Below are 17,841 nucleotides of genomic sequence, written 5' to 3' on the forward strand. Positions count from 1 at the left end.
AATTGTATTTATACCTAGGTTTACTAGGCTTGGATGGCAATACATGAAAACAAAGGGAATTTGCAAAAATCAATTTATTTTGTAAGAGTTGAGACTTGAACTTGGAACCTCCAATGAACTTTCATGCTTTCACATTAAATAACAAACCACTGGCTCAATTCCCTATTTTTTATATATTTCTAAATTTTACGGAGCTAAATTTGGGATGTTACATGGGCAGTCAATTCTGTAAGTAGTGACCTATCATCTAACATGCGAACACTCACTCGAAGGGATGTCAATGTTGCTACAGTCTTCCTGCTTAAGGAATCCACCACTACGTTAGCCTTACTAGGGTGGTACACTATAGCTAAGTCATAGTCTTTAAGTAGCTCCATCCAACATCATTGGTGTAAATTTAAATTCTTCTGTGTCATCAAGTACTTCAAGCTTCTGTAGCACGAGAACACGAGACACATCTCCCCACAGAGATGATGTCTCCAGATATTTAGTGATAGTAATACAGCTGCTAGCTACTAGTCATGCATTGGATAGTTCTTCTCGTGCGGTTTGAGCTAGCGAGATGCATATGCCACGACCTTTCATCCTTACATGAGCACATCCCAGCCCATTCAGGGATACATCAATGTACATAGTGTACTCTACTCCATTCTATGGCTGAACCAAAATTGGGGCCTCCATTAAAACTGCCTTTAGCTTCTCAAAGATTTTCTTACTTGCCTCTGTCCACTTGAAAATTTCCTTCTTTCTTAACAGATGTGTGAGAGGTGTTTCCAACATGGCGAACCCTTTTAATAATCGTCTGTAGTAACCCGCTAAAACTCAGAAACTATGTACCTCAGTGACATTCTTTGGCAGATTCCAATCAAGCATGGCATTAATCTTATCAATATCTACTATGATGCCTTTCACAGATATAACGTGACCTAGGAAATGAGCTCCTCTTAGCCAAAATTTGCTCTTACTAAATTTGGCATACAACTTATTTTCTCCCAGAGTCCTTAGCTCAATTTCTAGATGTATTTTATGATCAACAACACTTTTAAAATAAACCAAAATCATTGATAAAGACAACAAAAAAATGGTCCAGATAAGGTTGGAAGACTATTCATTAGATTCATGAATATTGTTGGCACAATTGTTAATTTGAACAGCATCACTAAGAACTCATAATGTCTATAGCATGACCGAAATGCAGTCTTCGAAACGTCATCATCTTTAATCTTCACTTGATAGTAGCCAGACTACAAATCAATTTTGGAGAAAATAATAGCTCCACTTAGCTAATCGAAAAAGTCTTCTATCTGAGGTAGTGACTACTTGTTCTTCGTAGTTACCTTGTTTAGTTGGCGATAATCAATGCACAGGTGAAGAGTCTCATCCATCTTCTTCACAAAAAAGATTGGTGCATCCCATGGTGAGACACTTGGTCGAATATAGCCTTTATCCAAAAGGTCTTATAGTTGTTTCTTTAGCTCATTTAACTTTAATGGCACCATTTGGTATGGGGTACAAGATATGCGTGCAATACTAGGTGCTACTTCAATTGAGAACTCTACCTCTCGGTATCAGCATGCCTAGAAGTTCCTCAGGAAACATATTGAAGAGCTCCTTCATAATTGGTATGTGGCTGATATCTTTCCTTACCTCAAACGAATCTATACTATACACCAGGTATGCATCTTTACCTTTAACTATAAGCTTCTTGGAGGATACTGTCGAAATCACGCTACCTGCCAAATTTGTCTACACGTCAGGCAATAACACTTCTTTTCCTTCTGCAGTTAAAAGATGTATGCCTCTGGTTCAACAATCTACGACAGCACTGTGTCTAGTTGGCTAGTCCAATCCAAGGATAGCATCAAACTCGTGAAAACTTAGTAGTAATAAATCTACCAAAAAGATATCTTCACAAAAAATCAACGAAAAATCTCTGATTACTCTATTAACTACTGTACTTTGACCAGGGGGTTGGTTACCAACATGTATGTCTCAAAAGGAACAACTTCTAGACTATTTCCCTCTATGACATTTGTACATATGTACGAATGGGTTGACCTAAGGTATATTAATACATGAATTTCATGTCCTAATAAGAAAATTTTACCTGTGATAACCTCTGGTAGGTTTGCATATTCCTTAGTCTTCATCACATAGGCTCTGGTAGACACCCCGGAGGTAGGCTTAGTGTAGCTCTTCCTTCCCTCTACTAATCCTGACTTTCCAACTATTCAAATCTTGCCTCGTGCTGAGTATTTGGAGCCCCACATACAAATTGTTCCAAGACAGTATCAGCCTTTGAGGGGAAGTCCTTAATCTGATGATCCATTGATCCACAAGCAAAACAGTCCCCTTTTTTGTTTCCAGTAGTCATCTCAATGATTTCTTCCATAGTGCTCACATACAGGATCCCTCATCACCCTGGATCCTCTAGTACTTTCCATTAAGGTGGCTTGTCATACGCCTCATTCCCATCATAAACTCAAGGGTAGAAAATCCCTCATTGGAGTAAAGAAGCTTTTATCTTTCGATCTCTTGAAACTTGTCGAGAGTGGTGGACTAGAGAATCCATGTTTCATTCTTTTCCTATCCTGCCCTTTATTTATTTCTTGAATAATCGTTTCCATTTTCTAAGCCTTAGTTGTCATGGCTGCTAGACTTTGGACTTCTGATGCTGCTAGACATGACATACTTCTCTCTCAACTTCATCAAGAAAAACTCCCAATCGATCTATTCTTCTGGGGTTACATTTACCAGTGTTCCCACTATTAATATGTTCCCCTTCCAATAAGGAAACGATACATAATAGACTATCAGTCGGCGTACATTTCAGTTCTGCAATCACTCTGCCTGCGCATGATAGCCATTGTTCTGTTGCCATGGGGTCACCACTTTTATCATCAAGAAATTATTTAGCATCACGTTTACAGATTTCTCTCTAGGGATCTCCTTTAAATTGATTTGTGGCTGGTGTTGGAGGTCCAGGAGGTACTGGTTATACCATCTTAAGTTGAGGTTGTTGTGGTTGAGGTGTTTGGGTTGTCCCCATGAACTGGTCAAACATCTAGCACATTATTGTGATGAAAGCAGTATGAAAACCATTTTTGGTCATGCCTTAATCAGTTGTAGGAGCTTGTCCTTGCGCTAGTAGCACATGACTCTCAATCTCTTCTCAGTTGCTTCTCTTGAGCTTTCAAACATCTTTCTAAACAACAACAAAAATTAAATAAATCAAAACCATAGGAACTAAGCCAAATATATAACATGCATGGTGGGCGTGACTTAATCTTCGATTTTTTGAGAATCGGCTAAACCTAAGCTTTGATACCAAACATTATTAACACGAATTAGCTCGTTAGGAAGACATGGCGTATACCAAACAACCAACAATCCACCCAATGAATTGGGGTGTTACTAACAAATTCAAAACCCTGAACTTGTTTCAAAGTTTGAGAAAAAAAGTTATAAGGATTTCCATTTATGTTAAAACTATTAATCCTTTCTAGTTTGGTATTACATCTTTAAGGAGAGTAATAAGAATTACTAAACTACTCATTATTTAGGCTCCGTCATTAAAGTTGAATACGCTTAGGAAAAGAAAGTTTTGAAAATTTCAAATCAGGGAAATTTGGCGACCATAAATATATATAAGCAAGGACAATTACACTTTATAAGACAAAACAAACATTCATGAAGTGAAAACATAAATTTAAAAAAAATGTGAATACGCCCTTCGTCGAACAGTCATGCATGATACAGTAGCTCACTTATAGTCACAACTCTGGCACAATCCGCCTCGACGGATCTTCTTCCAATACTCAATTTCCTGAGAAAGAAAGGTAACGGAGTAAGTTCAGTTGACCTTAATGAGTTCCTCACAAACACAATATGATTATCAGATTACCCCTGATCAAATAAAAGATAAAGATATTTTTCAAACTTCGCCCTACCATAACACTACACCAATCTGCCAATACATTTCAGTGGCACACACATCAGAATTATAACACACAATATCCCCAGTGGATACGTGCCAGTAATTCATACATACGTTTTTCAATCATATGTGTTTACATGGGAGCCAACCTTGTGCCAGCATCAGCCCCATGATTCAGAAATCAAAATCTCATATATTTATTCATGTTCCTTGTCATATTGAATACGTGTTCTCCCACAAGGTCGAGTCGTAATTTGCCAGTTCGATTTGCAATAAAGTTGTCCTACCAAAGCATCACAAATAAAGTTTTTTTTCCATATTTTCACATATCGCGAATAGTTCGGTACTGGGATAGCACACAAGGTGGGCATTAACCGTGACCATGGCCATGTACACAAAATATTGACTCATTAATACACAACACATCGGCATATATATTTAGTAGAGGCAACTTACCTTACATGACTCCATATCATAAAGTTTTATAACCCAAAGGGACCAAAAGAAACTCACTAGAACCTTCAGGATAGATTCTACTCTATTGGTCTTTTGCCTCAATCGCTCGAACCTTCTATACCTTCTAGAGCTAAATAAGAAACAATCATAATTATCAAACCCTTTATTTACTATAAATTTATCATGAATATAATAGAGCAAAGACGTAAATCTCTTCAACAATATTTAAGGGTTTCCTAAAAATTACCAGTCTTCTTGTACTTATCAATGACATTTGAAAAGCTTCTGGATATTTTCCTCGTCTCCTCTAGAAAATATGACTTAAAAGAAATTTCTTAAGGACATAAGAGAGAACACGGAGAGAAAAGCAAAAAGTAAAACATGTTAGTTATAGACACCCTTTTATAGCACAGACAACAGAAATAAGCTTAGTAAGAAAGTCTAAGACCCCACTGTCAACCTTGAATTCAGAGACTAAGCTTGCCTAATAAGATCTAAAATCTAACCCTTCCAAAATATACTACTACCACTAATCAGCATGGTAAAACATTGCTTGCACACTCAAGCAACCAACTAAACAGGTTATTCGATTACCTAAACAAAACAAGTTGTCATCTATAATACTCTAGTTCAATTCCAACTAAGTGTAAATTGAACTTTAACAATGCCCATCGACCTTTCGTTTCCATATAAGGCAATCTTACCGCTCCCTGAACTAGCAAGTTCACCTAGAACATTTAGGGTTGACAGATTTTCTTATTAAAAAGTTCGTTAAACCCTAGAATTTGCCAGTCTTAGAGTTCCCCAAATGGTGAATTCCACCAGTGCGAGCCTCACGATGGCATATTAAGAATTCATGAAACACACCAACCTAAAACGTAAGCTGTTAATTCACCCTAATACTACTCTGGCTTACTCAATTATATGCCAAAAGTATTTTTGTATGATCTACGTCGGGTAGGCTATTACATACTTATGATAAGATAAAACAAAGAGTCAATCACAGACCTATATAATTTTAAATATACACATTTACCTTCCTCATCTTTGTCAATCTTTGTAGAATGGCTCGTGGGTGTAGTTTGTGGTTTGAGAATGTCCATCCCAAACTTCTTGAGCATTTTCCTTGTATAATTAGCTTTATTGATGAAGATGACATCTTTCCTTTGCTTGATTTTGATTCCCAAAAAGAAATTTAGTTCTCCAATCATGCTCATTTCAAACTCACCCTGCATTAGCTTTGAAAACTCTTCACAAATAGAATTCTTAGTAGCACCAAAGATAATGTCATCAATATAGATTTGTACTAGTAATAAATCTTTTTCTTTTCTTTTAATGAAGAATGTTGTGTCAACCTTCCCTTTACAAAAACTTTTTTCAACAAGAAAATTTAATAACCTTTCATACCTAGCTCTAGGAGCTTGTTTTAAACCATATAAGGCTTTTGAAAGTTTGAAAACATGATTTGGAAATTTTGAATCTTCAAAACCAGATGGTTATTCAACATACACTTCTTCATTTATACAACCATTTAAAAAGCACTTTTAACATCTATTTGATATAATTTGAAAATATTAAGGCATACAAAAGCTAAAACCAATTTAATGGCTTCTATTCTAGCTATGGGAGCATAAGTCTCATCATAATCTATTCCTTCCTTTTAAGTGTAACCTTGAACGACAAGCATAGCCTTATTTCTCACTATGTTACCACTCTCATCTAGCTTGTTCTTAAAATCCCATTTAGTACATATAGTTGATTTATCAAAACGTCTTTCAACTAGGTTCATACTTTACTTCTCTCAAATAATTTAACTCTTCTTACATAGTCAATATCCAATATTCATCATTTAATGCTTCTTTGATATTTTTAGGCTCAATGCATGACATAAATGCAACATAATTACAAGTATGTCTAAGAAAAGATCTAGTAGTTACTCATTTAGATGGATCTCTCAAAATCTTGTTCGATCTGGTGCCCTAAGTGTAGTATTATCGTCTAAGTACACTTGTAATATTTTGAACAAGTTGGTTAATAAAAGTATTCATTAATCACATTAATACTTTGTATGTTGTCCTCACATGGTTTTGCATGCAAAGCAAAATGGAAGCAAATGTTGCTCACTGGTTGTCTAATATTTAACTAATATTAAGCGGTATTACGTGGTCGGATTATAATACAGAAAGACAACTTATATTAGTAGGTGAACTTAAACATGTCCTTAGTCTAATCAGAAATAAGCAAACTAATTGAAAGAATAATATGTCGTTATCAAGTTCAATTTGGGAGATGCTTCTTCTTGGGCATCAGAGCAGACAACTCTTAGAAGATAGAGTCACTGATGTCACTGATTGAACTAATAGTACATCATACTAGACCCAAGTTGTCACACCTAGTTCCCTTTAAAACTAAAAATTAGGAGGCAATTTGGGGGTTAGATTGAAAAAAAACCGTAAATTGCCAGTCTCTATTGAAATGTCAAGAAAAGCAGGGAACAAAACTAGGAAAAGTTGAAATCCAAGTCTAGTTCAGTCGAATTAGAACCAGCGAGTTCCTTACTGGGAGACGAAATCATTGCGGATGAATGGTTATTATACGATAGGAGGCTGCACATGAAGGGCTATAAATAGTAGGTAATGACTTCCCAAGGAGGATTCAACTCCATTATGTTTCATTTTCTTCCTTGGTCGATCCTAGTGAGAAATTATTAAAGAAAGCTCTTCATGGAGTGATGGTTGTGAGATTTAAGTAAAAAAAGTGGAAAATTCAGTGACCAGGTAAGGTTCTTAATCCTTCTATAAACGTAGGGATAAAGAGAATAAAGATAAGGGTTTTCAGAACCATTTTAAGGGTTCTATATGTTTCTGTAAAATTGAGATTTAAGGTAAAAATTGAGATTGAAAGACTAATATGTCGTTATCAAGTTCAATTGGAGAGATGCTTTTTCTTGAGCATCAAAGCGGACAACTCCCAGAAGATAGAAACATAAATGCCATTGACTGGACTAATAGTACATCGGACTAGACCCAAGTTGTCACACTCGGTTCTCTTTAAAACCAAAAATTAGGAACCAATTCGGAGGTTAGATTGAAAAATCGTAAATTGGCAGTCTCTACTGAAAATTCAAAAAATGTAGGGAATGAAACTAGGAAAAGTTGAAATCCAAGTCTAGGGCGTTCAGATTAGAATTGGCGGGTTCCTTGGTGGGAGACAAAATAATTGTGGATGAATGGTTATTATATGGTGGGAGACTACGCATAAAGGGCTATAAATTGTAGGAAATTACTTTCGATGGAGGATTCAACTCCATTATGTTTCATTTTCTTCCCTTCTTCATCTTCTTCCTTAGTCACTCCGAGTGAGTAATGATTTTATGGAGTGATGGTCATGAGATTTAAGTCAGAAAAGTGGAGAATTCACTGAGCAGGTAAGGTTCTTAGTCCTTCTATAAATGTAGGGATAAGGTTCTTAGTCTTTCGATAAACGTAGGGATAAAGAGAATGAAGATAAGGGTTTTCAAAACCATTCTAAAGGTTCTATATGTTTCTAAAAAATTGAGATTTAAGGTAAAAAAAACACTGAGTCTAACCCATTATTTATTTGTCATGCTTAACCGCTAGGAGAATGGAAGCTCTAGCACTGGAAAACCTAAGTTAGTAAGACAAAGAAGTATCAAATAAGTTTCTGCACTTAACCCCCAAAATGCTAGGTATGTTGTAAGGTTGCATAAGTTTATAAGTATCAGCCATTCTAGTTCAATATGCATATAAAATATGAAAAAGGGGTTTTTGCTGAGATGAGATGAAGTTAGGATGGGAAAAATAAGTGATTTTGTTAGATACAGCCATTCAGTGTTGCTGTGTGCAGCCATGATGAGTGAAGCTACGGGCCTTGTGGAGGGGACATTGAAGTTATCTAACATCAAGGTATAGGATGGCGAATTGAGGAATGGATAGAATGTAATGGGAAAAGAGGAGAAAAGATCATGACTAAGTCGTGGGTCTAATCAGAGGTTATATGCCTAAAATAAGTAAGACCATAGCCGAAAGATGCTATGGCTTCATGATCAAAATGAGTAAAACAATAACTGAAAGATGATATGGCATCATGGTAAAGATAAATAAGATCATAGTTGGAGAATGTTATGGCATCATGATATAAATGAGTAAGACTATGGCTAAAAAATACTATTGCATCATGGTAAATAAGACTAAAACCATAGCTGAAAGACGTTATGGCATCCTAGTAGTCCACTGAGACGGTAAACACAGGTTAGATTGTGTAAGACCATCGCTAAAAGACATTATGGCATCATAGATAGTTAATTGATACATTAAACACAGGATAGTCCAAATGGGATATTAAACACGAGATAGTCCGACGGAACATTAAACATAGGATAGTCTAACAGAACATTAAACACAGGATGGTCCATCGAGATGGTAAACACGGGGGTATATCGTGTAAGACTATAGCTACAAGACATTATGGCATCATAGATAGTTCGACGAGACATTAAACATCAGATAGTTTGATGGGACATTAAACACAGGATAGTCTGACGAGACATTAAACACGGGATAGTCCAATGAAACACTAAACACAGGACAGTCTACCGAGATGTTAAACATAGGAGTATATCATGAAATACCATAGTTGAAAGACACTATGGCATCGTAAATAGTCCATCGAGACAGTAAACAAGGGGATCCTAAAGTGAAGAACCATCAATGGAGTCCACTAGGACATTAAACATGGGGTGTACTGTGCAAGTCAATAGCTCGACTAGGGCAACTTAGAGAGAGAGTCTATTGAAACAGTAAACACGTGTGGAAAATTAGAATAGAAATCTTGGGACAACCTGCAAACAAGAAAAAATATTGAAAGGAAAATGGAAGTATGGATTAGCAACCGTCAAGCAACAGGTCGAAGAATCCACCAATGAATGGAAACATGATGGAGATGAGAAAGGATTGCGGGAATAGTAGTCGTGTAACCCAGTAAGGTATAAGGATTTTAACCAGGAAGTAGTTATGCAAGTTAACGCACCAGTGTTATCTAATGTTCGGTCGAATGAGAAATAGTTTAACCAAGGATCGTGGATAAGGATCTGCCATTACAGAACATCGAGGTCACTTAGAGAAACGGTATAGACTAGTAGTGTATCATATGTACGCTGTTTAGTCCCTAAGGAAGGGAAAGGGGTTAGAACCCATTGACAAAGAATGATATACATGACGACAGAAGTGTCTGCCAAGACTATTTCTCTTAAAGGAGAAAGACATTGAGAAAGTATCAGCCAAGCAGTTAGTCAGGTGAATGCCGAATGAAAGAGAAATCGTGAAACCAAATGGTCACTTAGTAATAAATGGCTGAGTACTGAAGGTCATAATGGTTCATAGTAGAAGGGCATACTACGCTTAAGGGTAAGGTAATGTGACTAATGTGGATTACCAAGATGTAATCCAAGCACTATTTGCTATAAATGAGATTTAATCTACTAGAGTGACGGGAAATTTTCTAGGCATCCCAAAGGATGGGATGGAAGCGAGCCCAGCAGAACTAGGATAATAATAAGAGTCCGCCATAAACTATGTAAATTGGGAATGACCATTAAAGTAAATATACTCAATGGTCTTTAGGAGGTAAGCTGAAGGGTTGTATTAATAGGGCATGATGGTGAGAAGAAATCCACTTTGAGGATGAATTGAAGAAGGAAAATGAGTGAAAGAAAGGATAGAGTTCGCAGAGTTAGCGACACATTCAGAGGAACTGCCAAGGAGGATTCAAGGTCAATAGAATGGCTGAAAGGAAATTGCTTAACGATTTATCCGCCAATAGATAAGATCAGAAATAGGAAAAAGTCCACTACAACGGTTTAAAAGAAATGTTCCCAGGGAACAGAGAGTTTATTGTATTTATTATTTATCTAAATCCCCGACAATGTGGGATATGTTTTCTGTACTGAAGAAACTCACTAAGTTTTTTTGAACTTACAGAGGTTTGATTTGTGACTGCAAGAATTGCGGAAAAGGAAATCGTGGAGGGACCAAGCCAAATCGGGTGGAATCGAGTATTTATTTGAATAAAGACATGCACATAAGAAGGGGGTACCCATAAGAACTTTGCCTTGGAGGCGAATATATTGTAATTATGTAGTTCCTTTAGGGTGGAGTAGTGGTAGCAAACTTTATTTACAAATTTTGTCTCTATTGTAAGTTTCTTTTATAAATAGGAAAAATATTTTGATTTTAAAATAATATGTCTGGTTCACTGAGGAGAGGAAAATTACAATAGAGAAAAGATACAATGGGAAATAAATATTTTTATTCATTTAGTGGAATGTCGCCTCAATGGTGTCTTCACTTTTTTCGACTAACTCCTTTGAAAAGAGTAGGAATGATTGAGTTAATGCTAGAAATAGAAGAAGTTATTGGGTTCCTCCTGTCAATATCCTTAAGAGAAATGTTTCTAGCGAACAGGGAGTTTATTGTATTTATTATTGATCTAAATCCCCAAAAAGATGGGGTATGTTTTGTGTACCGAAGCAACTCACTAAGTTCGTTTGAACTTACAAGGGTTTGATTTGTGATTGCAGGAATTGCGGATAAGGAACTCATGGAGGGACTAAGCCAAATTGGGTGGAATCGAGTATTTATTTTAATAGATTCATGCACATAGGAAGGGGGCACCATAGGAACTTCACCTTGGGGGCGAATATATTGTAATTATGTAGTTTCTTTAGGGTAGAGTAGTGATAGCAAACTTTATTTAGAAATTTAGTCTCTATTGTAAGTTTATTTTATAAATAGGGAAAATAGTTTGATTTTAAAATAATGTGTAATAAGTGTGTACATTAACCTGATTCACTGAGGAGAGGAAAATTACAATAAAGAAAAGATATAATGGGAAATAAATATTTTTTCACTTAGTGGAACGTCGCCTCAATAGTGTCTTCACTTCTTTCGACTGACTCCTTCAAAAGGAGTAGGAATGATTGAGCTAATGTTAGAAATGAAAGAATTCGTTGGGTTCCTCTTGCCAATCTCCTTATAGGAACAAGAAGAATGGTGAAATTTATATTGGCGGGGCCCTAAATAGCTGGAAAACTTAGCCACGAGTTTAAAACTTGGCAAGGAGGACCCTTGTGTCGAGAATGAATAGGGACTAAGTAGGGAGGATGAGAAAGGAGGTTTGTGAAGATTCCGGATTTGGCATTTTCCAAAGGATTAGGTGGCTCCCCATTTTGGAATTGCACCTTTTCATTGGGATGCAGATTCCACCCATATCTTGTTCGCAAGCCTTCAATGGCTTGAACTTAAACCCCCCAGGAAGAGATGGGAGTGATGCTGACGTGGGTTCTCCACAAAGTTGCAGAAGAAGGCGTAATGAGTCAAGACTAAGGGAGGTTTTGGGAAGCTGAGGAACTGTAACAGCCTGTTTTTAGTGGTGTCAGAAATAGTGATTTCGAGATCACAAATCCGACAAGAGAGTTTGTAAATATTATTTATTAACATTTATGAGTCAAAAAATAATATTAGTTAAAATTTGATTTAATAATTTTTTAATTGAAAGAATAAGTTGGTTTAAGTGATATGTTTCAAAAGTCAAGTGGTTTTAGATGAAGAGGTATCGAGATCTCATTTCTATAATCGAGTCGTAAATATTTTATTAAATATTTACAAAGTATTATTAGGGTCATATAAAAATTTGGTTAAGAAATTTTAATGTTTAGATAGTTAATTTAGTAAAAGGATTAAATCGTAAAAGCTACAAAAATTGGTTTCTATTAGTTAAAGGTACTAAATGACAATTTAAAGGTATAATAATGGATTTAATAGGCAAATATCTGCGTATATTTAAGTGGACGATTGAAGTATGTTTGGAAGTGAAATTTGATTTAAAATTAAAGGATAAAAATTAAAGGATAAAATGTAAATTAATAAATACATAAGAAATTAAAACAAAACAAAGGCTAAACTAATCATCATCTTCTCCATTTACTATACACAAAATCGAAACACCATTCTAGGGTATAAGAAGCTTTCGGTTATGGTATTTTCACATGCATTGTATGTATTTCTTCACTGTTTTTCATGAATTTTTTTATTTTGAGTTCATATAAGCCTAACCTAGCTAACCCGGGGGTTAATTCATAAAACTTTTAAATTTTTTAAATTGTGTCATAGATGAAATTTAAGTGTTTTGAACTTAGTTGATAGATTATTAAGGTTGTTAGCTAAATAAAAGTATTTTGTTAAGTAAATTTTAGTAATTTTAATGTTAAAGGATTAATTTGTTAAAAGAGAAAAATCCATTGGTGTTTGTGAAATAATTATACTTATGGACTGATTAAAAACCCTAAAAAATTCGGCTAGCATGATTAGTAGCCAAAAATGGTAAATTTGTAAGTTTCGAGTATAGGGACTAAATTGCAAAAAGGGTAAAAGGTTAGAGGTAATTTTGTAATTTTTATGGAAAGGTTAAATTATGTAAATTTGATTATATAAGTGCTGAAATTTGCTTAATTGAATAAACTTATTATATATAGATCAAGAAAAAAGACTGTCAGAGTTAGATCGATGCTAAGCTAAGATATCAGATTAATTATCGGCTCTATTTTTACAACTGTTTTTGTTAAGGTAAGTTCAGATAAGGACTTAAATTCATTAATTGATATTTTGAATGTAGTTTGATAAATACTATATTATGTATAGATTAGATTGAAAGTTATTAGATATTTCGGTATTTTGGATGAATGATTTATTAATGTTATATTTTGTTTAACCATTATTGAGTATATATCTTAATTAATGATTTGGATTGTTTTATAATGTTTATTCATTTGATGGATATTTGTGAATTGTTTATACATGTATAATTGGTATGTTATAAAGGGGAGAAGTTAAATGATTGAGATGTAAAAGTGTCTCATTTGAACCTTAAGAATTCTTAGGATACAAATGACATGTCATTATGGATTATACGACAGGTGCTGGTCCTGGATGTCCTACCGATGGCAGAGGTCCTGCATTTGCTGCGAATTCTCTACAACTCATGTAAACAGCATCATGTAGCTATCATCTTGACCCACAACTCGTGTAAGCAAGCCCACTTCACAGCTCATGTGAGCATTATTGAAAAGGTTACAGTTACATGAAAAGACACACTTTGTTTGAGTATTCTCGAGTATCCAATGCTATTCTATTAGTTCAACGGGTGATTAAAGTTTTAATTGAATAGGTGAATATATACAATGAACTATGTCATGGAAAATATGAATTGGAATATGTGATATGTGCATTTAAATTGATAAGATAGTTAATTGAAAATGTGAGGAATGGTTTATTTATTGAAATCTTTATCATGACAAGTTACATGTTTCAATGGTTAGTATGTCCTTATATATACCTACTAACTATGTGAAGTGTTGTGGATAGGAAAGAAAGATATCCATATGATCTAGTGAGCAATGTTTGAATGGTTTAATCATTTTATCTTCGGTAAGTTTAAGTTTTCTTTTATACAAGTTTACCAAGCACTAGTTACTTACATAATTACTTTGTCTGGTTGTAGATCATCGAAAACTTGATTGGTTGGAATCGTCTCGGAGCATGATCACACTATCCAATCACCATATTGGTAGTTTTTGGTTAATTTTGGAAAGTGGTTATAAATGGCATGTAATAGGGTATAAGTGTTATCTTGGTAATTGGTTTGTTTTATAATGATGCCAAGTTCATATGTGCTTTATATCTTTTTTTGATGGCTTGTAAATGAAGTGTATATATGAGATGTTTAATAATTGTGCATGACCTTTTGAAAGTAGGAAGAAAATGGTTTGGCACACGTCTTACGACACGGCCGTATGGCCCTTTTCAAGTACTACACGAGTGGACACACGGGCTGAGACACAGCCGTGTGTTTAGACTTTGAATGTCCATACAGTCTGGGCTATGTCACACGGCCGTGTGACCCTTGTTTCAAAATTTTTCATGTTTTCTCAATTTTTTCTATTTTGTTTCAAATGGATCCTCGAACCTCCCCAAGTTATTTTTAAAGCCTCAAAGGCTCGATTTAAGGCCTGAATGTGTATTTTTATTATGATTATAATAAGTTGATAATTATTGATATTAAGATATATAATTGTTTCTCTTACGATGTTAAATATTCTAATTTGTACAGTAATACTTTGTAACCCTAATTCGGCGGCAGAGATAGGTTAAGGGTGTTATAGGAACAAAACTTTCTCAGGCCTGGAGACAAAAATTTCCTTTGTTCTAGGATGATTAGAAATGGAGAGGGTGCATAAACCCCTATGATAAAACATCTCCTTTGGGAGAAGAAGAAGCAGCCTTTACCGTCACCTAGTCGACCCCTTTCTTAGCTCACCCCAAGAACAAAGACAAGGACAAGATAATGGGTTTCTCGAAGGAACAGGTAAACCACTATGTTGTAATTGGTAGGCATATTCCTAAAAATCAAAAACTATTGCCTTGTCTCTGACTTCTATGAAGGATTTAGCTAATGGGCAACTAAGGAAAGTAGGGAATAAAGGATTTATTTTTGGGATTTATTTAAATCGATTTAGCAAACATGGCCATCTACTTATCTTCATCTACACCATCACTTGATTCACTTTCTTCAATAGTTGTGGATTTGAGAGTTACATTGACCTTCTTCTTCTTAACTGTTTTCTTCTTCAACCCCTTCTTTAATTCTCATCTTATGAGTGAGTAAGAACTAATCAACTCATCAAGTGAAAGTGTTTCCAAATTCTTTTCTTCTTCTATGGCTCTCACTTTATCTTTTCATGACTTTGGCAAACTTCGAAGCATTTTTCTCACCACTTTTTTATTTGGATAAGTTTTCCCATTTGACTTGGGCCCATTAATAATACTTGTGAACCCATCGGACATAGCCTTGATATCTTTCTCAGGCTTCATGTTGAGCATATCGTAATTGAGTATTAGAATTCCAACCTTTGATTTCTTGACTTGGCTTCTTCCCTCATGAGTGACTTCCAATTTATCCAAAATATCCTTGGCATTGAAACATGATGATACCCTACTATATTCTTTCGAACCAAGTGCATGGCCTTGGCATTTAGTTGAATACCCCTTCTTGCTCTTTTGCACCAAAAGCTCTCCTTCTTGTTTTTTTAGGAATGGAATGACCATCCATAATGATGTCCTAAGCCGTAAGATCATTGGCTTAAATGAACAACATCATCCTCGTCTTCTAATAAGAGTAATTGGCTCTATTGAAGTATGGAGATTTAGAAATAGATTGAGTTTCACCATAGAAAACTGACTTAGAAATGAACGTCATCTTGTGTAGATTGATTTGACGAAAGTTGAGCTACCTCGAAGATCTTCTCTTAGTTGTTAGGCCATCTTTAGAGACCAGCTCTTATATCAATTGTTAGCTTGATTAATGAAATCAAAATCACCAAGATAGGGGTGAATTGGCTTTTAAAATTTTATGGAAGCTAGAAAGAAAAGATAGAACAAATGAACATAATGATTTAGAGTGGTTCGGCCCCAATTGCCTACTCCACTACCTTAACTTACCACTACTAAGGATTTTCCCAAATTTACTAATTTGATTAACCTTTGAGGACAAGATTTAACCTTACAACTCCCTCAAGGTTTCTACCCAAACCTTAAGAGAGAACCCTTTCAAAGAGTGATACAAATAAACACACTAAGAATGAATCCTTACAAGATTGGATTGTCTGCCAATTTAGCACAAATGAAACAATAAAACACTTTAGCTGAATAAATAACAATGAAAGCTTACAAGTGTGTACAATAAAAGAATGAAAACTTTAAGCTCAAATGTGGATTGATTGAAATTTTTGCTTGGATAATCTCTCTTTTTGGTGTAGACCTTTTGAAGGCTGGTATTTATACCATTTAATTGATTTACACCCGTTGTGGTTGTTGGAGTATTGAATAGAGCCGTTGGGGATGAAAATATCAATGCATTAATGTCACCTGCAACAACAGGAATCAATACTTTTTCTACGAGTATCGATACTATAACCATTGAAATGTCTAAATTAGTGACCGTTAGAACCATCGATATCGGTACCAAGAGAATTTTATCAATACCAAATAGTAGGTATCGATACCGTATCAGTACTTGATAAATCCTTTGGAAGTTAGAATGTCAATTTCGTATCGATGCTGAAAAACATATCGATAAAAGTATACCACTATCGATACTTGGAGAAATTTATCGATACCCAACAAAAGGTATCAGTACCATATCGATACTGGATAAATACTTTGAAAAACAGAATGTCATTTTCGTATCGATATTGAAAAATATATCGATAAAATTTTGAATCTATCGATACTCAACAAAATCTATCGATACTTGACAAAAAGTATCGATACTAGATCAGTACTTTTTGTCCTAGAGTAGTTTTGACATGGTTGACAAAATGTTTGAAAGTTTGTTTAACTAACTTGACATTAAAACATTTTCTAAGTATAGTTCAACAATTTTTTTAGATATTATTTGAAATGAAATTTTTACTAAATTTTATTTAAAATTACTTTTATTCAAAACATGATATTTCTTATATCAAAATAATTCAACAAAACTAAACTCAAATAGCAAATAATACATTAACCATGTATAAATTATAAAGTTATAGGTGGTTTGTTTTTCGTATAGCAAATAATATATTTGCAACCTTTTATTTTATATTTAAATTATAATTTTATTCCTAAAAACCACTCACCTTTTTGTACAGTAATCTCTAAAAATTAAGGCTTAATGAAAATTTTGCCCTTATATCTTCTTCTTTTTTTCACAAGTGATTGGAATTGGATTAAAAGAAAAGCTTGGAGCCAATTAGATTGACACGCGTCGTTGCATGAATTTTATAACTTGGTAAAAGAAATTAAAGAATTGTTTAATTAAATAAATAAAATAAAAGATAAAAACATTTAACCCAATCAAAACCAGACACTTTTTTCTTTCCTCATCTCTTCATGTCTCTTTCAATCTACTTCTGGATTTTCGAAAAGTAAGTGCCATCCTTTTTCTATTCTTCTCTCTAGGTCCTTGTTCGATTTCTAAAGAGATTTTCTTACAACAATCTAATTTGTTGGAACTTGAAGCACCCATCTAAGATTTGTGGTATTATTCACTTGTTTCTTTTGGCTCAGGGATGACCTTATTTTGCTTTGGTTTAATAATCTGAAGTTTAACTTCATGACTTACAAGTTGTAGCCTAGTTCGTGCAGAAGCAAATAAAAAACAATTTATCATGAGTTTATACCTATAACCATGTAGATCTCAAAGACTGAGGATGATATTCTGGTGAGAGAGAGAGAAGATGATGAATTTTATTTATTTTTTTAAAAAAATGGATTAATAATTTAAGAAAATGAAAATTTAAGTAGCCACTAAAAACATAACACAAAGAGATA

This window comes from Gossypium raimondii, chromosome 6 (assembly GCF_025698545.1).
Source record: "Gossypium raimondii isolate GPD5lz chromosome 6, ASM2569854v1, whole genome shotgun sequence".
NCBI classification, from domain to species: Eukaryota; Viridiplantae; Streptophyta; class Magnoliopsida; order Malvales; family Malvaceae; genus Gossypium; species Gossypium raimondii.